Source organism: Mustela lutreola, chromosome 9 (genome assembly GCF_030435805.1).
Source record: "Mustela lutreola isolate mMusLut2 chromosome 9, mMusLut2.pri, whole genome shotgun sequence".
Classification (NCBI taxonomy): domain Eukaryota; kingdom Metazoa; phylum Chordata; class Mammalia; order Carnivora; family Mustelidae; genus Mustela; species Mustela lutreola.
This window is the reverse complement of record NC_081298.1, coordinates 36,901,768-36,924,684: the sequence shown is the minus strand read 5'-3', so window position 1 is coordinate 36,924,684 and position 22,917 is coordinate 36,901,768.

Sequence of the window (22,917 nt, the reverse complement as noted above, 5' to 3'; positions counted from 1 at the left end):
ATGGCAGAAAGAAAATTTTTCGCGGGCTATATGTTTTTACAGAAGTTAAGCAGCCTGTCTACATCCTCATTTCTCTACTTGCTTCATGTGGCATCCATGAAAATGAGTCTTTCAGGTTTCTGACGGCGTGTTCAATGAGACTTCTCCTGGGCCGCTCCCAGTCAATGAGTGAGAACAGCAGGGATATTAAGGAAGATGCAGGGATCCTCTTAAGGGTGATTGAGCTTGAAGACTCTGTGGTAAACAGAATAATGGCTCCTCCTAAAGATGCCCACGTCTTAATATTCAAGGCCTGTGAATATGTTATACATGGCAAAAGGAATTTTCCAAGGGTGATTAAGGATATCAGGATAGGAAGATTATCCTGGATTATCTTGGCGGGCCCAGTGTAATGACAAAGGCCTTTTTAAGAGGGAGGTAAGAGGGTCAAAGTCAGAAAATGGAGATGGGATGACAGAACAGAAGTCAGAGATAGTGCAGACAGGGATGGGTTTAAGAAAAAGATGGCATTTGAACAAATTAAAATTATAATATGAATTTTTAAATAAACTTTTTAATAAAAAAAAAATAAAGATGCTACCCTTCTGGCCTTGAACATGGGGAACTACAAGTCAGGAAATCCAGGTGCCTTCTAAAAAGCTAGAGAAGGCAAGGATATGAATTTTCTCCTAAATCCTAAATCTCCTAATTTTCTCCTAAATCCAATGCAGCTCTACCAACAGCTTGATTTCAGGATTTCTGACCTTCAGAGCTATAAGATACCACATTTGCATTGTTGTAGGCTGTGAAATTCATGGTGGTTTGTTACAGCAGCAGGAGAAATCTAGTACAGACTTCCCACTGGCCTTGAGACAGTGGCTTAGAATGGGCACAAAGACCCATCCACTGAATCTTCACATCTTCCATCTCTCCTTTACTTGGGGTCTGATGGCTCACTCATCCTCCTCTGACTCCCTAATTTTCCATCATAGGAAATTCCCTAATAAATTACGTGCACATCCAATCTGATTTTGGTGTCTGCTTCTTAGAGGACCTGGACTAATTCACCTCATAAATTTGCTTTGGTGATTAAAGTCATGTAAAGTGCCTACTACATGGTTTGTGGGTTCTAATCTGTTAGCTGTTGTGATTATTAGTTACAGTAGCACCAATAATGTAGGGGAAAATGCAGTTAACCTGTTTTTTGGGCAAACATCTTAGTCTCATAGTTTACTTGCTTACATTGAAGCAATTAAATTTTCTCCAAATCTTTTAGCCCCATTGCATGCCTTGTTTAGTAGTCAGCATGTCCAGTCCAGCATGAGGGTAAACTCTAGACATCACTTGGAGTTAACACAGCAGTTGTTCAGAATTGCTCTGGATAGGTTGGCAGGTCTAATTTGGGGGCTTGCAGTTAAGAAACCCTTTGTTGCCAAACATCTATGTTGTGCTGTTTAAACCAGCTTTTAGCAGAAAGAAAGCTGGTATTTTGAGATCCTTCTGCTTTAGTTTTTTATCTCTATTGTCCACTCCAAGCTCAGGGGAGAGAATGTGTGAATGGGCATTAGAGGAAAATAATAGCTCTTGGCTGCTGTTGCCTCATAAATTCTAGTTAATCCATGTAAACTCTAAATATGAAGAAGTAATATCATAAATCACTGAAATGATGATGAACATTGGAAAGATTGGTTATATATATCAAAAGACAATTCACAGAAATCAGTTTCAGTTGGATTAGATACCTTAAATGTGTAAAACAAAACTCTAAAAGAAAACTGGGTGTGATGCATGAACAGTGAATCTTGGAACATTGAAGAAACAAAATTAAAAAAAAAAAAGAAAGAAAACATGGGTAAATATCTTTATGCAATTAGAATGGGAGGATAGCTTATTAATGATATTAAAAGTATAGAATTTGAATTAAAATATTGGTAAATCATTCTATTTATAGTAAATAGATTATAAATTCTTCTTATCCTGGCATGACTCCTCTTTAGTACAGGGTGATGTTAATGCTTTGCCCGTCAAAAGTCAGTGGCTCTGCTATCTTGAATCTGAGCTGGTTTTGTGGCTTGCCTTGAACAATAAAAAGCAGTGGGACTGATGTTGATGACTTCCAGGCTGAGGCCTCAAGAGACATGAAGCTTGTAACTCTACTGTCTTGGAACCAGTGTGCCATGGGAGGAAGTCTGAGCTAGACATGGCTAGAGACCATGTAGGGAGGACCAGATCTCCCCATCCAAAAGTCTCAGCCAATTGCTAGGCATAATGGGTGAGGCAATTTGGACCAACCATTCCCCAGCATACCTGCCAATAGCCACAAACACATGAGTGAAACCAACCAAAACCCCAAGGAGCAGAGATGAGACCTGCCCAAATTGCCAGTCCACAGAATTTTAAAAAGCAAGTGATTGTGGTTTCGTGATACCAAATTTTGGGGGGATTTATGTACAAATGACACCATAAATAAACATTTCTATGCTTCATAAAATATTCCGTGTAGGGTGCCTGGGTGGCTCAGTGGGTTAAGCCGCTGCCTTCGGCTCAGGTCATGATCTCAGGGTCCTGGGATCAAGTCCCGCATCGGGCTCTCTGCTCAGCAGGGAGCCTGCTTCCCTCTCTCTCTCTCTGCCTGCCTCTCTGTCTACTGTGATCTCTCTCTGTCAAATAAATAAATAAAATCTTAAAAAAAATATATTCTGTGTAAAGTAAAAAAAAAAAAGATATGCCACAGACTGAGACACTATTTAAATCTATCTAAATTGTCAAAACTTACTATCAAAGATAAACATAAATGTTAACAATTCTATAAGAAAAAGGCTCAAGGAATTAAGCATTAAGAAAGGTTATGAACAAGGGCACCTGGGTGGCTCAGTGGGTTAAGCCTCTGCTTTCAGCTCAGGTCATGATCTCGAGGTCCTGGGATGGAGCCCCACATCAGGATCTCTGCTCAGCAGGGAGCCTGTTTTCCCCTCTCTCTCTGCCTGCTTGTGATCTCTCTCTGTCAGATAAATAAATAAAATCTTAAAAAAAAAGAAAGGTTATGAACAAACAATTCATAGGCAAGGAAAAAGTAATGTCCAATAAATATATAAAAATGCCTAATCTTAAGTATAATCTAGAAAGTTAAAATTAAAACATATGAAAAATAATTTTATATCAATATATAAAAATAATTTTATATCAATCAGTTTAATAAAGTAGAATATGACCTCTTAAAAAGAAGATGGAGTAATTGAATGCTTCCTAGGGTAATTGTGGTAAGATAAAGAGATACCATCACTTTGGAAAACTTTGACAATAAGGTAAAATTGGCAATACCTGTTTTAGAAAGTGTATTGTCAATGAGTGCAAGGAGATAAATATAAGAACTGGTGCATTATGTACCACAAAAAAAAAAAAAAAAAAAAAAGGAAAACAACCTCAATGTGTTCATTACAAGAATGAATTTTTATGAATAAGCACTATATAGAAATGGAAATGAGTATTAGGTCTAGCAGTGTGGGAAAAGTACAGAATCATGTTTAAGAAAAGTAACACATGATGCCACTAATGTTTAAAAACATAAAGTAGAATTTTGTGTGTTATTTGTCATTACATTGTTAGTAAAATGATTTAAAATGAGTAGGTGTGGGGCGCCTGGGTGGCTCAGTGGGTTAAGCCTCTGCCTTCGGCTCGGGTCATGATCTCGGGGTCCTGGGATCGAGCCCCGCATCGGGCTCTCGGCTCGGCGGGGAGCCTGCTTCTTCCCTCTCTCTCTCCGCCTGCCTCTCTGCCTACTTGTGATCTCTGTCTGTCAAATAAATAAATAAAATATTTTTAAAAAATGAGTAGGTATGATAATCATCACTAGCTAGTAGTTGGTTTGGAGGAAGGAATGCATAAAGGAAATGGGATAAGGATGGGATAGTTTTTTTTTTTTTTTTAAAGATTTTACTTATTTATTTGACAGAGCGAGATCACAAGTAGGCAGAGAGACAGGCAGAGAGAGAGGAAGGGAAGCAGGCCCCCCGCCGAGCAGGGAGCCCGATGCGGGACTCGATCCCAGGACCCTGAGATCATGACCCGAGCTGAAGGCAGCGGCTTAACCCACTGAGCCACCCAGGAGCCCAGGATGGGATAGTTTAAGTTGGTTGGAGAACATATAAGGGTCCATCAACTTATTCTGTATAAATTCTGTCTTCTGAGTAATTTAGTAATCAAAAAGATAGAAAAGCCAACGACCCAAGTCAAAAACAAAGACTTGCCTTAGTTTGTGGGAAAGCTAATGATACCCAAAAAGTTATAAAGAGGCAGTATAGAAACTCTTGCCACAGGTCTACTCATCTCAGGTCCAACAGGCATTTTCCTGGTTACCCATCTGTACCAAGACAGGAGAATTCTTTAAAATCTTCACTAGATTCAAGAGTCAAAAAAACAAAAAACTGTGATTTTTTTTTTTTTTAATCAGTATCTGAAAACCTTTGAAGACAGTTAACTCACTTGACCTTGGTTCTAGAAACCACTTCCTAGGCTTCTGTTATTGTGTGAATGTAAATGTACAGGAAAATAGTTTAAAGATGTTTATTTCAATGACTGACGGGCATAACTAAGAGCTATGAAACCTGACGGTGTGGAAAACGTGTCTCTTTTTTCTATTTTCTACACCAATAAAAAAAAGCAATCAGAATTTTTCACCTGAAGATGAGCAAGAGATCGCATAAAGAAAGAAGATGGAACATTTGATGTAAATACATGAGATTATCTTTCATGCATTTTCAACCAGAGTCAAAGAAATAGATTTTCATAAATTAGAGCAGCTCTGTGATTTAAAGCAAGCATTCTTATTCAAGGCGACAGAGTTGAGGAGAGAGATAGGAATGATTTGATGGTTGGATGCTGGCTTAGCTGCTTATGTAACTTAGTTATTATTAGTGGGATGGGGACTGGAAGGGAATCTAGGATTTTGGAAGATGGAGGACAAGTGTAAGGGAGTGAAGGAAGCAAGTGGGCGAAAAGGCTAAAAAAAAGGTTGTTGGGGGGACTAGTTTTAGCTGAAGTCTAGCCTCACTGTGATCCCAGGAGTTGCTGTTGAAAGTAAATGGTGCCACAGACTTCTTTAATCTTGAGGCAAGGGATCTGGTTGTACCTCGAATCAGTCAATCACTGGCTGCATCTTGCTGTCATGGATAGAGGAGTGTAATATCTCGGGAGAGGCATATTCTGTCAGATGAAGAAGGGGGCACCTGTGAGTTTAGCAAATAAGACCCAGTAGCTTAGGATAGGGGTACCTGCTTGTGGAGGGGATCTGAGCAGGGCACCAGCAGTATTGTATGTGATCTGATAACTCAGTCGGATGCTACCCTTCACCATCCCCCTCTACTCCCTCCACCCCCTGGCAGGAAAAACTCAGGGCCGTCTCATAGATTAATATCCAACTCTCTTATTTCTGCTACTCAGTTCTTAATCCTCCCACAACAATTCCCATTAAACATAGCTCAGGAAATTACTTTTACATTCTTGTGCATGCCTTCCTATGCTACAGCTTATGGTATAAATGTTACGCTCTGCCCCCAGCCTCCTTGGTCTTAATAGTCAAATCCAGGCTTTGGACCCAAGAGGTCTGCTTTTCTCTCAAAAACATAGTTCTTGTCATCATATGTCTACCACTTGCAGTGCTTTAATCTCCACAGTCCTTTGTAAAAAGTTCTAGTTAGAAACTTACCTCTTTCAAAAAACCAACTTTGTCTTTGCTGTTCTTTTCAGGCAGTAAATCCCATTCCTTTATGACTGATGAGCCACCAATAGGTTATCTGAAAGAATGGTACCAAGCTATCGGTAGAGGTTATTTCTAGGAAGTGATTTGCATGATGAAAAAAATGGGTTTTTAATTGTTACGCTTTAGTTCTGAGCGAATTTATGAAGAGTACAATTGAAAAAGAAAAGGTTTGGGGAAGAGAAAAAGCATGAGATTTCCAGAAACCTATATTCATGAGAAACGTGGTAAAAAAGGGATATCCTGGGCCATATGAATTCAGTGTCCCAATCGTGATTGGATCATGAGGTTGCTCCATGCTGACTTGTGGGAGTTGATGGCTATTCACCATCCCCCAGTCCTGAGGATGGATGTGATGTGGAAAGGGAGAGACTGGAGAGTGCAGAGTACAGATTGGAGACCAATGGCAGGATTAATGGTCAGTAGCAATGAAACCACAATTCAGAGTCTTCTGATGACCCATAGGAGAACATGTGCCTCCTAGGACAATCCACAAGATTGCAATTAAATTATATCTAGCATCTTCCCTAGTACTGAGAAACTCTTTTAGAAAAGGTGTTGAGACCATTATAGGAACTGTGGAAAAGACAGAAGACTCGATTTAAACAAGGAAGTAGGTTACAATGACATGGCAAGTCTGCATTCTTGCCATCAGTAAAAGTTGGAATTAGAGAATTGTTAGAGGAAATGAAGAATGTGATACTTCGATATTGTTGAAATTTTAGATTTCTTACAATGAGAGACATCCTAGATTGCCAGGTCCTTATTGGGAGAGCTCATGATTTCCCTAACTGACTCATTAGAGACATACAACATTACATTTAAGATGTACAGTGTGATGGTTTGGTGCATGTATATATTGTAAAATAATTACCACAATAAGGTCAATTAACACCTTCATCACTTCATATAATTACCATTTTTTCTATGTATGACCAGAACGTTTAAGATCTACTCTTAACAACTTTCAGGTATATAATACAGTGTTGTTTATTATATTTCTGTGCTGTGCATTAGATCCCCAGAACTTATTAATCTTATAGATGTAAGTTTATAACTTTGACCAACCACTCATTGTTCCCTCCCTCCCCCCATTCCCAGGGAACACCACTCTATTTTCCATTTTTATGAGTTTGGCTTTTTTTTTTTTTTTTCAGATTCCACATAAAGTGAGAATATATGATGTTTCTTTTCATCTGTATTTCACTTAGCCTAATGCCTTCAGTGTCCATCCATGTTCTTGCAAAATGCAAGATTCCTTCCTTTTTGTGGTTGAATAATACTCCATTGTATGTATATGTATATATATACACAACATTTCTTTATCCATTAACCATCAGTGAAAACTTACATTGTTATCTTGTGTTATCTTGACTATTGTGAATAATGCTGCAGTGAACATAGGGGTGCAGATCAGTCTTCGAGATAGTGATTTCATTTTCTTCAGATATATATCCAGGAGTGGAGTTACTAGATCATAAGGTTGTTTAATTTTAATTTTTTTGAAGACCTTCCATACTGTTTTCCATTATGTCTGTACTAGTTTACATATTCCCATGGATACTGTACAAGGGTGCCCTTTTCTGCACTGCTTCAGTGAGACTTGTGTCTTTTTGATAATAGCCATTCTAATAGGTATGAGGTGACATTTTATTGCAGTTTTTCTTTGCATTTCCCTGATGATCAGTGATGCCGAATATCCTTTCCTGTGCCCTTGCAATTTCTGTGTCTTTGGAAAAATGTCAATTCAAGTTCTCTGTCCACTTTTTAGAGTTGGAGTTCCTTATAGATTTTGGAGATTAACCCCTTGTCAGATAGATGGATAGCAAACATTTTCTCCTATTCTGTATATTGCGTTTCTCTCCTTCTGTATATTGCATTTTCATTTTTTTGATTCTTTTCTCTTGCTGTGTAGAAGCTTTTTAGTCAATGTAATCACACTTGATGATTTTAGCTTTTATTATGGTTTTGGTGTCCTATTAAAAAAAAAAAAATCCTTGCCAAGACTTATTTCAAGAAAGCTTTGGCCTCTGTTTTCTTCTAGTAGTTTCATACTTTCAGATCTTTTAAGTCCTGAAATTAATTTCCTTTTTTTTTTTAAAGATTTTATTTATTTGACACAGAACACAAGCAGGGAGAGCATCAAAGGGAGAGGGAGAAGCAGGCTCTCTGCTGAGCAGGGAACCTGATATGGGGCTCGATCCCAACACTCTGGGTTCATGACCTGAGCCAAAGGCAGATGCTTAACCAACTGAGCCATCCAGGCACCCCTTGAAATCGATTTCAAAATAATTTTTGTTTGGGGCGCCTGGGTGGCTCAGTGGGTTAAAGCCTCTGCCTTCGGCTTGGGTCATGATCTCAGGGTCCTGGGATCGAGTCCCGCATCGGGCTCTCTGCTCAGTGGGGAGCCTGCTTCCTCCTCTCTCTCTGCCTGCCTCTCTGCCTACTTGTCAACTCTGTCAGTCAAATAAATAAATAAAATCTTTAAACATTTTTTTTTTGTTTGTGGTATAAAATCAGAGTACAATTTTATTTGTGTGTGTGTGAATATCCAGTTTTCCCAACCTCTCTTGAAGACACTGTCCTTTCCCCACTGACTATTCTTAACTTCCTTGTCAGATATAGTTGACTGAGTTATGTGTGGGTTCCATTTCTGTTCCATTGGTCTGTATGTCTGATTTTATGCCAGTACCATACTACTGTGATTACTATAGCTTTGTAATAAGATTTGAAATCAGGAATTGTGATGTCTCCAGCTTTGTTCTTCTTTGGCTATTTGGGGTCTTTTGTGGTTCCATGTATATGTTAAGATTTCTTTTCTCTTTCTTTGAAAAATGCCATTGGAATTCTGACAGGGATTGTATTGATTCAGTAGATGTATTTGGGTAGTATGGACATTGTAACAGTATTCTTCAAATTCATGAACAATTCATGAACAGAATTTTTCCAGTTCCAATTAACTTTCTATTTGTGTTGTCTTCAGTTTCTTTCATCAGTGTCTTATCATTTTCAGCATACAGTTTTTTCATCTCGTTGGTTAATTTTGTAAGCATTAATTTTATGCTATTATAGATGGGATAGTATTCTCTTTTTCTTTTTTTAAAAGATTTTTTTTTTTAAAGATTTTATTTATTTATTTGACAGAGAGAAATCACAAGTAGATGGAGAGGCAGGCAGAGAGAGAGAGAGGGAAGCAGGCTCCCTGCTGAGCAGAGAGCCCGATGCGGGCCTCTATCCCAGGACCCTGAGATCATGACCTGAGCCGAAGGCAGCGGCTTAACCCACTGAGCCACCCAGGCGCCCATTTTTTTAAAAGATTTTTAATTTGAGAATGAGCATGAACAGGGGGTAGGAACAAAGGGAGAGGGAGAAGCAGATTCCCCACTGAGCAGGGAGCTTGATGTGGGGCTTGATCCCAGTACCTTGAGACCATAGCTTGTGCTGAAGACAGATGCTTAATCGACTGAGCCACCCCAGTGCCCTGGGTAGTAGTCTTTATTTTTCAAGTAGTTTATTGTTGATGTATAAAAACACAAGTATTTTTGTATGTTGATTATTGTATCATGAAACTTTACCGTATTCGTTTATTTATTCAACAGTTCTACAGGTTTCTTTTGGGGAGGGCATTGGTGGATTCTTTAGAATTTTATATATATAAGGTTATATCATCTGCAATCACAGTTTTACTTCTTCCTTCCAATTTAGATGCCTTTTATGAGTTTTTCTTTCTTAATTGCTCTGGTGAGGACTTCTAGTACTCTGTTGAAATGTGTGTACCTTTTGTACTTTTCTGGATTTCAGCAGGAAATCTTTGAATCTTTCACTATGGACTATGATGTTAGCTGTGGTTTGCCTTATATGCCATATATGGCCTTTATTTGTGTTGAGGTACATTCCTTCCATACTCAATTTGTTGAGACTTTTTTTTTAAATCATGAAAGGATTATGAGTTTGTTCAAATGCCTTCATTGCATCTGTTGAGATGATCTTGATTCTTATCTTTCATTCTATTAATGTAGTATATTACATTTATTGATTTCTATATATGGAATTATCCTTGTATGTCAAGATGCAAGGGAAATAAATCCCACTTGACCATGGTATATAATTCTTTTAAAAGCTAGTATTTTGTAGAGAAATTTTGCCTCTATATGCATTAGAGATATTGGTCTATAGATTTCTTGTGGTATCCTTCTCTGGTTTTGATATCAGGGTAAATCTGACTTGATAAAATGAATTTGGAAGTATTCCCTTTTTAGTTAAAAAAAAAAAAAACTAGTTTAAGAGGGAGTGATGTTAATTCTTTAAAGTTTGGTAGAATTCCATGTGGTCCTGGATTTTCCTTTGGCCATCTTTGGGACTTCAATATCTCTAGGATATACCCAGCCACCTTGGAGGGCAAAGGGCAGCACAGTGTCTAAGAGACTCTTGAATTAATCATCAGGAAAGGTTTTATCTTTTGAATGACTGTATTATAGTTTCCTGTTGTTGTCATATTCAGAGTGACAGCTGTGAGTAGCTCTTGTCCATCAAAGATACCACCATCACTGATCCTGGGGAAATTTTCACTACTGGAAGTTGGTATTCATAGGTTTGTCCTATCTTGTGGATCATCTGTATTTGGAGAGCTAATGCTGTGTGAGAGACCCTCTATCCCATCATTGCTGAACTATTAACAGGTCATCTCCTTTCAGAACAAGCTGAAACTGATGCTGTTCTGTTAGTCACCATACAGTACATAATTAGTTTTTGATATAGTTTTCTGTGATTCCTTGTTTACATATTACAGCTAGTGCTTGTTGTTTTCATTTTAGGCTTAATGCTTTAATTGGTTCCTTGAATTTGGATTAAGAGCAATAGGAGATAGGAAATATAGCCAGATGGACTTGTATACTATTAACCTACTCTTTTGAGAAACACATGCACACACAGAGGTTTGTGTACAATCTCAAGGGGCTCAGTCAGATATGTCAAATATCTTTTGCTCCAGTAATGTTTCAAAATTCAGAAGGTTAAAAAGAAATTATTACTACTCATGGTATTTATTATGACTTGGCTATAGGTAGGCTGGGTGATTTTGCTGATGGTGGCTCCGATCTTTGGGTCTTGGGTAAGGCTAATTTACATAATGGACAGTCAGTAGGCTGCTCCCTGTTGTGGGATGGCCTTGGCTGGGATGATTGGCTCAATAGTACATATTTCATCCTAACATAGACATATTTTTAGGGCACTGCAGAGTGCTATCAGAGGAAGAAAAAATGCTTAAGCCCTTAATCATCTCTGCTTACATCAAGTTTGTCCATTTCCCATTGGCAATTCACATGACCAAGGTCAGTCAGTGTGAGAAGACACTGCCAAATGGTAGGGCTGCAGAGGCAATGCCCAACAGACTCCTTAGGGGAGGTCTAGTTTACTGACTGGCTGTATCATAGAACTTTCTTCTAAGGAAGCTTCAAAACTTTTGAGGTGGAACATAATTTAAATGTACACTGTGTGCCATTCTACCACTCATATAGAATGTAGGCTTTCTAACACTACCTTCTCCTTCTCTGCTCTCTGATGGAAAAGAATGCCCTGTTGGGCATGCTCAAGGAACAAAAATACGTCTAGCCATCAAAGAACTGCTCAGCACCGATAACACAGTTTTAGGAAGGTTGAGGTAGGAGGAAATTTCCCATAATCAGGAGTTCAAAAATGGTATAAAACATTGAGCTGAAAAGTAATCTAACTTTCCAGAACTTGGGCCCGGTGATAAAGTAATTCTCAATTTGAGGGATATTGACCCCTTTGAGAAATGTCATACAAATTTGGAACCTCATTTCCTAAAAATTTACACTTTCATAGCATTTTGCATATCATTTCAAGCATTTCATGCTTTCCCTAAATGACTTAATCTCTAATGGGGAAAACAGAAACCTCTCTAAATATTTCAATTTGAGAGAATTTAATGAAAAGAATTGGTTACACAGATTCTGGAAGGGATAGAAAGAGGGCCTGGGTGAGCTGAAAGGAGGAGTAATAGACATGAGAAACTATTAAGGGCCCTGGAGTGGAGCCCAGTGAGCTTTGACATAGGAGTGCATGGTTGGAGACCCTGGGCTCTTGCTTCTGCTGCTATTGGAGACACACACAGAAGTCAGAAAGCAGAAGATAGTTATCTCTTTCTGCCTCTGGACTCTGAATATCTCACCAGGGTCTCCCAGCAGCAGAAAGTGTTCAGATACCACTGTCAAGGAGGCCCAAAAAAGACAGTTTGAAGACTCTAACATGCCTACAATAAAGAGCAGAGCAGAGATGGATGGAAAATGGAGATTGAGAATAGGCAAATGACGATTCCAGTAGCCAAAGCGCAAACAGTAGATTTAAATAAGGATATGTGGATATTTAACAAAACTCAAGGACATGAATAATACCAAAATATGTGTGTGTGTGTGTGTGTCTAAATTCCAACAATATGCTTCCTTCTGGCCATTGATAGAATAGTAACACTTAATGAATGCCTGGTACATGCCAGACTTGAATACATTACTCTTATATCCACAACTATTGCAGCCTAAACTTCTTATTTATTTTACTGAAAACCCAAATATTAATGTTTTTGGAATGAGACACTGTTGTTTGCATTCCCAAATCAATTATTTACTTAAATTAGGGAAGTTGCTTGACATGTGTCTCAGTTTCCTTACTTGGACAATGCTATCCATCAATGGTATTTTTAATGACCATTTTTTATATAAGACCATTGAGGGGTGCTTGGGTGGTGCGTTGAGCTTCCAGCTCTTGGTTTCAGCTCAGGTTATGATCTCAGAGTCATGAGATGGGGTCCCACGAGGGGCTCAGTGCTTAGACAGAGTCTGCTTGAGTTTCTCTTTCCCTCTTCCTCTAACCCTTCCCCTTGTTTGCTTACTCTCTCTCTAATAAATAAATCTTTAAAAAAAAAAAAAAAAAAGACCAGAGGAACAAACCAGTAGAGTGCCTGGTGCATGTTTGCAGTAATAATTATTGCTTTTACTTTGATATCAGATAAGGAGTTTGGTGAATTTGAAATATTGATTGCGGTAATGATTAGTCTTTTATTCTTCCCAATGTTCATGCCCTTTGTAATGTGACTCTGCAGCTCCTCCCATAAAGAGGAATAATCTGTCTTCCTCCACTCTGAATGTGGCAGAGTGACAGTGTGCCCATTCTGAGCCTTGGCCTCAAGTAGTCTGGCATTTTTATACTCAAATTTTTGGAGCACTTTTTAGCCACCATGAGAAGCATCCTACGTAGGAGGTTGAGATCCTACCACAGAGACCACGGAGCTTAGTCAACCTGATTCAACCCAGCGAAGGCCACAGACATGCGGAGACCCCAGCCAAGATCAGAAATCCAGCACGCGGGGTCCCTGGATGGCTCAGTGGGTTAAGCCTCTGCCTTCACTCAGGTCATGATCTCAGGGTCCTGGGATCAAGCCCCACATCAGGCTCTTTGCTCAGCAGGGAGCCTGCTTCCCCCTTCTCTCTATGCCTGTCTCTCTGCCTATCTATGATCTCTGTCTGTCAAATAAATAAATAAAATATTAAAAAAAAAAAAGAAATCCAACACTCTGTGGACTATCCAGCTGACCACAGTTATATGAACAAGGCTGTCCTAGCACAGCCAGCCTCCAGCCAACTTCTGTATTGCTTCTCTAAATAAATGGTCAGTGATTTAAGTCACTAACTTTTTTTTAAAGATTTTATTTATTTATTTGATAGGCAGAGATCACAAGTAGGCAGAGAGGCAGACAGAGAGAGAGGAGAAAGCAGGCTCCCTGCTGAGCAGGAAGCCCAACATGGGGCTCCATCCCAGGACCCTGGGATCATGACCTGAGCCGAAGGCAGTGGCCTTAACCCACTGAGCCACCCAGGTGCCCCAAGTCACTAACTTTTGATGTGATTGGTTATATGACAATGATAGCTCACTGAATCAATGGGCTATTATTAATACGATATAGTATTAATACTGTATTATTAGTACGAATACTAATAGCTTATACACTGTTTTACACATGGTAGATGACACACCTCTATAATTAACCAAAAGAACTAGCTACAGTATAACTTCTCAAATTTCCTCATCTCCTCTGTATGGTTCTCAGAACCTGTGTCAAACTGAGGCATTTCCTCAGCAAAGTGATAGTGTTCACCTTGTAACTGGTACTTGCTATGTGGGGATGGTTGGCAAGATTTTTAGGGATTCAGGAGCTTTCCAATTGCCTGGCAATGGCTTGGCAGGACCTGGGCATGGCCTAGACCCCCACCAGTAGAGCTGAAATCCCAAGTTCTTGCTCCTCCTGTGGTATCCTCCTCAGGGCTGCTAAAGCTTCTCATCGGTCCCTCAGATTTCCAGAAGCCAGGAGGCTGTCTTCCCTAGACTGTCTATATTAATCTAAATACCTGCTGTTAGCTAGCTGATGGCTTGATTAGGGCTAAATAATCCACTTCTGAAGTGGCTCACTCAGATTGGCATGCCGGGTCTGGCTGGCAGTAGGCCTCAGTTTCTCTCCACATGAACCTTCCTATGGTCTCCCTCGATAGTCTCACAACATGGGAGCTGGGTACTCCCAGAATGAGTGAGAGGGAGCAAGGCCGAAGCCTCGTGGCTCTCTATGCCCTAACCTCATACATACCTCATTTCATTACTTTTTTTTTTCTTTTGTTTGCTAGGAGTGAGTCACTAAGTCCGAGAATCAAAGAGTTTCATTAGGCTTCGCCTTTTGAAAGAAGTGACGATTCATGGACTTAATTGAAAACTATCACATCCTATAAATTCAGATGACTTCATGCATGAATCCCCCGTTTTCTTCTTCCCCACATATAAGTCCACTCCCATGCTTGGACCGTAAGAGCATGGAGTAGCAAGAGTGCATAGTTTCTCTCCCTGTCACATAATGGGAGGATGGAGGATCATACACTTTGTCTTGTTGACCCTTAGGTTTTATGTACACCCAGTATAGACCTGTTGTTTACTCTATAATGATAGGGTGTCCTAGGTATGGCTTATCCAATCTTAGTACTTATAAAAAATACATCAAAACATGACATCAGCTCTCTAGAAGTACTTCTTACTTGTTCTAGTGGGACTTTGCACGTGGCAACAGGAGTGTCACTGATATTATTCGGTGATGTCCCAGCCATGAGGAAGTGGCAGTGACAGGATTTGAACTTTTTTCTCTTGTTTACTTCTCTCATCACCCACATCCTTCTTTCCCTCCCCCATCAATCAGTGCTTGAGCACTGAACTCTGTGCCAGCTTCTGGGAAGGCAGAGCTGTGGCTTAGTCACTGCTTTTCAGGTATTGACTCAAGTTTTGTCCCTAAAAATTTCCAGGTTCTTTATTGAAAAGGAAGATTCATGGAAGCCATTCCAGACCCATGAATTTATTGAATAAATAAAAATCTCTTAGGTGGCTTTTGGAAACCACATTTAGTCATTTTGAGAACCACTGGTTCTTGTTTGATAAAATTTGGTCATTGTTACCATGAGGATGGCTTTTGACTTGTATTTTTGAATCAGCAGTTCTCAAACTTTGGCAGCCATCAGATTGCTGGCCCCCGTCCCCAGAGTTTTCTGATGGTGTAGATCTGGGGTGGAGCTGATAATTTCTAGTTGCGACAAGTGCTCAGCTATTGATGATATTGCTATTTTGAGGATCACATTTGAGAACCAATCATATAAATACTAATTAATAATATTTTTCAGAAATATATGAAGGTTTCTTCTAATCAAGTTTAACGAAAACTCCCAGAGACACAGTATTTTGGAGAACACGATGCCAGACTCCTTCTTTTGATTTTTTTTTTTTTTTAAAGATTTTATTTATTTATTTGACAGAGAGAAATCACAAGTAGACGGAGAGGCAGGCAGAGAGAGAGAGAGAGGGAAGCAGGCTCCCTGCCGAGCAGAGAGCCCGATGCGGGACTCGATCCCAGGAGCCTGAGATCATGACCTGAGCCGAAGGCAGCGGCTTAACCCACTGAGCCACCCAGGCGCCCCATCCTTCTTTTGATTTTTGAATGAAAAGTTCAGCGACTTCATTTTGGTTGTTAAGCAAGTTAAAGCAGATGTAGAAAGATGGGGTTTTCTGACTCCCAGTCCAGTATATTTTCCATTGATCACTCTACTTTGGAACATGTATTTTTGTGTTTCTGGGACCAAATTGTCAACGGGTTATAAAGGATAATCATTTTAGCTTAACTCAAAGGTCAGAGAGGATGGCAAAATTAGAGGTTCTCGTGAAACTGAATATAAAGTAAGAGGTCATCTGCCTCACCGTTAAAGAGGATATTGTTTTTGCCTTTTTAGGTGTCTTGGTTAAATCATCAGAGAAACATTTTCTTTTTATGAAGGATATTAAGAAAAGTGCTGAAATGTGAAACTTGTCAACAAAGGCTATAGTTTTGGTTGCAGAAGCTGCATCCAACTGCCAAGAAAAATATTAACATAGAAACAGATAGTCTGAGAGTATATGAATAGTGACATTTCAGATAAGTATTCAGTACATGACCCCTGAGGCAAAAACAAAAGATAACTTTATAAAATGTTTGGATGCACAGACCCAAGGGCAATATAGTGACTGTGTCCAGCTTGTTGTTGACTAAATAAAAAGAAATTTGATTCATCATAGATGAGCAGTAATTGTCCTCATAACTAATTATTTATATCATAAGGCCATCTGTGATGTTTTCACCATTTCCAAAAAGGAATGCCCTCCGCTTGAAAGGGAGGAGATCTTGCCAGTTTTGAAATGACATCTGGAAAGATTTGGAATTGAAGGGCTTAGCAAGAAAAAGTAGAGCCTCTTACAGATGCCAGAGTTGAAGCAGGTCTCTGAGTCAATGCATCTGTTCTAGACTGCTGAGGTAGGTTGCGTTCCTCAGAAGTGAACCCAAGGCAGCAGTGTGTACCTATTTTAAATAGGTGATACTCCCAGGAGGAAGCCAGGAAAGGAGAAGGGGAAGCAGAACAGATAGAAGGAAGTCGAACAACTGGAGAGTCCCAGGGATGGGAAGATTCACCTAAATCCACAGGGGAACTGGCGTCTCTAAGTTCTGCCTCAAAGTTGCTTTGAATCTGAAGAAGTTGGGCTTTCATTCCCTCCACTACCAGCCATAGACCAAAGGCGGCCCCGGGCACTTGCACCTCTGTGAGAACATGCACCAAGTGCTTCAGTAGCCTGGGAAGTCCTCTGTAGAGGAGCCGCAGCTTTTCAGAGTTGGAAATCACATTAAAGCTGGGGGAGGGACACATGCAGAGCACAGGTGTTCTGAAGAGGACTCACCCTGTCCACTTCAAGACTCAAACTCTCCCTTGGTGTTACGGTTGTTCAGGAAAATACGTTTCTGGAAAAAATATTAGCAAGTCTGTTAACTCACAAGTAAGTTATATTTCAAATCAGCCTTCCTGGCAATAAAACTGATACTTCGATGTCCATCTGATTGATCCCTGCACATTTTTTCCTCCCTCATTTTTGTTTTCAAAGCTCCTTAAACTCTTCTAAATATGTATCAGTGTTCTTCTGTCTTTTGAGCTTTCTGTAATGAAACAGGTCTTCTAAGAAAATGTCCTTAGATGACTGACGCTGGTGGGTACACAGCACATGGATATCTCCTGACAACTTCACCTACTTGTTCTAGAGTCACAGGTCACTTCAGCACATTAAGGAATCAGGATCAGATTGCTGAAGTTCGGTGCAGCTGTACAGCAGCCCCGAGAACATGCCTCCATCCCTGATTATTTAATGTAGAATGCTGGCATCCAGATGTAGTGTCCTGATACCCCATGTAGGCAGGACAGGAAATAATTTCTACATTATAGGACATGGATTTGTCAGTCTATAAAGAGATATTTGAATCATTTGTCTGTGTGGTGTGTCGTCGTAAACTTGCAATTACTTTTCCAACCACGGTGGAAATGGGAAACAGAGAAAGGTATGAGAGCCATCTTCTGGAGAGATCTGTTAACAATTGTACTGGATTGTGCACCTATTTTTTTTTAATCCTTTTTTTGTTTTTTTAAAACATTTTACTTATTTATTTGACAGAGAGAGATCACAAGGAGGCAGAGAGGCAGGCAGAGGGAGAGAGGGAAGCAGGCTCCCTGCTGAGTAGGGAACTCCATGCGGGGTTCTATCCCAGGACCCCAAGTTCATGACCTGACCCAAAGGCAGAGGCTTAACCCACTGAGCTATCCAAGCACCCCAATTATGCACCTCTTTACTGTATTCCTCCTCCTGCACCTCTGCCAGGACTGAACCCACAATCCCTTTAACCGGGCCTGCTCCTTCATACGTGACGTACTTTCGTGAAAGGAGAACTGTCCATGCAGGCTCAGCCTAAAATTCTTGGAGCCCTTCCCAGTTCCTGTGTCCCACTGATCCATCCATATGTCCTGTTAATTATCTTTGGCCACTTCTCTTCTTCCTGTACCACCATATGCCTTTATGTACTTTCTCACCAGTAACTATGTATTGGCCAAGCCTCCTGTAAGGTCCCCCACCTGTAGTACTAACAACGTCTAGTTAGTACTTATTTTCTCTATGCATAAATTTCATCATGCTGATTCTGATTTAAATGATTGCATGCATTCCACTTTGGAAGGCCGATAATGGCTCCCCAAATATGCCACATCCTGATCTCTGGAACCTGTGATATTACCTTATTGGGAAAAGGGTCTTTGCAACTGTAGCTAAATGAAGGATGAGATGAGGATATTATTCCAGATTATCCAGATGGATCATAATTGCCACCACAAGTGTCTTTATAAGAGAAAGGCAGAGGGAAACACTCATAGGAGATGACATGAAGCAGAGCAGAGAAAGGTGAGGCCGCAGCCATGTTGCCAACAGCTACCAGAAGCTGGACCAGGCGAGGGACAGGTTCTCTCTGAGAGTTTCCAGTGAAACCATGGCACAGGCCACACCTCAATTTCTTACTTCCAGCCTCTGTAATTGTGAGAGAATAAATTATTTTTTTGAGTCACTCAGTTAATGGTAATTTGTTAGAGCAGCCCCAGGAAACTATTAGACCTATTGTCCTTAAGATAATGATCAAACTATTTTTATGTTATTCAAAGTCTTTTGTGATCTGGGCTCTGCCTTCATTTCCTAACCTAATCTCCAGGCATTTCCCCAAAAGAATTCTGTGCTCTAGCGATTGGGAATGACTGGAAGGTCTTGAATTGTGCCATTTCCTTCCTGCACTTCCTGAAATTACATACGTGCTTGTATTTTTCTAGAACTCCCAAACTCTTCTTGCTGTACAATAATCCATTTAAGTGCACTAAAAAGCCTGTGTGGTAGGTCAGTGAGATGGAAGGGGAATGTGGCTATGCCAATCTGAACTTTTAAAAATGAAATTAATTTTATGGAGTAATTTGTGTAAAAATGATTTGATACATGTGCGACTTATTATCACTCAAACATGAATGAAAAATCATCCTAAATTTGTCTTATATCTATCAGATCTATAATTACAGTGCTAAGTCCTTCCAAGGATGATGGTTGAGGTTTCAGACAGGGGACTTTTTCACCTTTTTAAGGGTTAATCCCAGCACATCCATGGTCATTGTGATAGATGATGTTGGTGTCTAATCCAGACCCTGTCCCGTTTACTGGACTGTGTAATGGGTCCCCAGCCGCCGGGAGTAATTGATGTTTTCCTTTCCCTAACTTTGAGGTAAAACAGACATCCAACATTGTATAATTTTGAGATGTGCAATTTGTTGATGTAATATACTTCTGTGTTGCAGTGTGATTACCACCACAGTCTTAGCTAAGGCCTCCATCACAACACATAGTTGATCTTCTCTATGGTGAGACTATTTGAGATCCAGTCTTACGGGCTTTCAAGTATATGGTACATGTGTCTATCATCATGGTGCTGTACATTAGCTATCCAAACATAGGCGTCTTCTAACTGGAAGTTTGTGCTCTTTGACCCACAGCTTTTCTACTTCTTTCCCTAGTCCCCCTCCCCAAACCCCTGGTAACCACTGTTCTACACTCTCTATTTCTGTGAGTTCGGTTTTTCAAGATTCCACATATAAGTGAGATCATACACTATTTGTATTTCTCTGACTTACTTCACTTAACGTAATGTCCTCAAGGACTATCTGTGTTATCACAGATGGCAGGATTTTGTTCCTTCTAATGGTTTAATATTTTAGTGTGTGTGTGTGTATATATATATAAGTATACATATAAACACAAATATGCACATACGCATGTGCACTTTTGCATACACACACACACACACACACCCCACAGCTTTATCCATTCTTTTGCCGATGGCCTCTTAGGTTGTTTCTAGATCTTGGATATTGTGAATAATACTGCTACAAATGTTGGAGTGTAGAGACCCTGTTTTCCTTTCCTTTCCTTTCTAATTAAAAAAATGAGCAAAGGACCTGAGTAGGCATTTTTCCAGAGAAGACCTTCGGGTGTGTGAAAGATGCTCTGCATCACTCATCGTCAGGGAAATGCAAATCAAAACCACAATGAGATATTGCCTCACACCTGTTTGAACGACTCTTATTAAAAAGACCAGAGAGAATGGTGTTAATGAGGATGTGGAGAACATAGAACTTTGTGTACAGTTGACAGAAATGTAAATCAGTTCAGTCAGTGTGGAAAATACTACGGTGGTTCCTCAAAATATTAAAAAGAGAGTATTGGTTGTTAAAGGCTCATAACTGTCCTTTCTATGATTGTAGCCTGCATGTAGAGACTGCCTGACAAGGAGATATAACAGCTCAGTGCCTGTGCCTTAGGCGGGACCATTCCTCTGCTGCAGTGCAGCTCAGGGCCACCTCTGATGTCACCCGATGCTTTCCACCTAAGACCGCAGCCTTACTCAGGTCCTTCCTCTGTCCCAACTGCTCCCCTCCCTCTGTTTCTCTGGAGAGTACTGCCTCAAGAAGTTAATTACACTCCAATTCCCACCTCAGACTCTGCCTCTAGGAAATGTGCCCTAAGACAGGCAGAATTCCAAACTTCCTCAGGACTAGTCCTTATAGCCCAAGTCCCAAATCAGCCAAGAATTGAAGGAAAACCTCTGTTATCTAACACTGTCATAGATGCACCAAGGTAATAGATACGAAGGTACCAAAGAGTTTGAATCATGTAAGTAAAAAGTTCTTTCTGCACAGCTTTTTATGGAATGCCATCCGTGAGTCCATGAACGGGTAAATGAATGTTCTAAAAATGTAAATGGACTGTAATAACCTGCAGTGTTGCTTTCACAGGAGGAAACACAAGTGCTGGTCCTCCTCAGGGAGAATGCACCATGAAGCAGAGTTTGGAATTTAGCATCTCCCTCCCCTAAGTGACCTATAGCCTCAAGGCTGACTGAGCTCCCTATCCTCTTCCAGGAAGCTCCTTCTAGAAACTGGCCAGACCTCCCCCCTCCCCAGTTTGCTTCCCATTAAATGCTACGTTATTTGAATAATTTATTTGTCTCTTATCACATACTTGACTAAGAGATCAAAGTTACTGCTCCTGAAGTAAGAGTGTTTTGAATGTTGCAGACAAAAGCGAAATGACTGATAATAACATGAAAACAACCCCATTGTTAGAAGGCAAAACAGTACTTAGGGGAACTGCTGTGTCAGAATTTGAATGGAGAGTCCATAGTCTCTCTTGGTTCACCTCCCCCTCCAATTTCCCTCAACTATGAGACTATGGACTCTGAAAAACAACCTGAGGGGCTTGAAGGTCTTGAATGGACTCTGAAAAACAACCCGAGGGTCTTGAAGGGGTGGGGGGGATGGGAGGTTGGGGGAACAAGGTGGTGGGTATTGGGGAGGGCTAGTATTGCTTGGAGCACTGGGTGTGGCGCAAAAACAATGAATACTGTTATGCTGAAAAGAAATAAAAAAAAAAAGTATTACTGATTTAAAGAGAAGAGAAGAAGAAGAATTTGAATGGAGAAAGGGGTAGGTGGGGAGTTCTGAATACTGGGCCTGCCATTTGTAGTTTGTGTAGTAGGTTAGTTGATGACATCACAGTGCCACTGGGAGGAGTAAATGGCATCATGCTTGTGCATTGTAAAAGCATTACTGAGTGCTGAGAGTTCTTCAGAGGTTTATTATTATTTCTGCTCTCTTTCATGGCCCAGAGGGTTACTCATTTTTCACTCATTATGCTTACATGAATCAAATTCCAGGATAGCAAGCAAATATTATACCCACAATATTTGCTGTTAATATTTGTGTTAAGATTAATTTCTTTCATAGATCTTAGATTTAATATAAATTCATCCCACTCTTCTACACTGAATAATCAATAAAATTTCCATGTTAATAACTTTGTTATTTATCTTAAAATTAAAATTGTATTTATCAACCTCTACAGTCCATTACATGGAGGAAAGTGATCTCCGGTGGATCCAGCACTACTGTAGGACATTCTAAGATGCTAAACATCATGCGTCTTATTGTGGAGAAGGAAAGAGAGGCATTATGCTCATATACAGAAAGGATTATGCGTTTACAAATTGTGCCAACTTCTAAGAAAGAGCAGGATGGATGCCATGAGAGAGAAGCAGGACCTTCTGATAAAAGGTGGTCAGAGAAGGTCTCTTTGAGGAAGTGGGAACTAGTAGAGGTCTGCATGATTCGGAGGAATTGGCCAGGAATTGGCTTGGGAGAGGAATCGCCAAACAGACCAGCTTCTAGGTTGGCGCTGATTTTGGAAAAGCTGTGTCCTAATGGAGAAGCATGACAGAGTGGCAGTGTCTATTGTAGGGTAGGTAATTATGGTAACATTTGAGAAGAAGAATCAGATCATTTGGGGCAAGATATTAAACTTCTCCCTGTCCCAGTTTTCTTACCTGTAAAATTGAGCTAATAATGTTGACCATTAGGTTGACATCAGTTAGTATACACAATTTAGATTTTGCCCTGTACATAGTGAATAATTGTACAAATTATTATTTTTTAAAGATTTTATTTATTTGAGAGAGCACGAGGGAGCACAAGCAGGGGAGGAGCAGAGGGAGAGGGAGAAGCACGTTCTCTGCTGAGGAGGGGGTCTGATGTGGAACTCCATCCTAGAACCCCGGGATATAATGCGAGCCAAAGGCAGACGCTTAACCAACTGAGACACTAAGGCATCCCTATTATTTCTCTTATATGCCTAAAAGCACTATTTGTTGTTTCCTT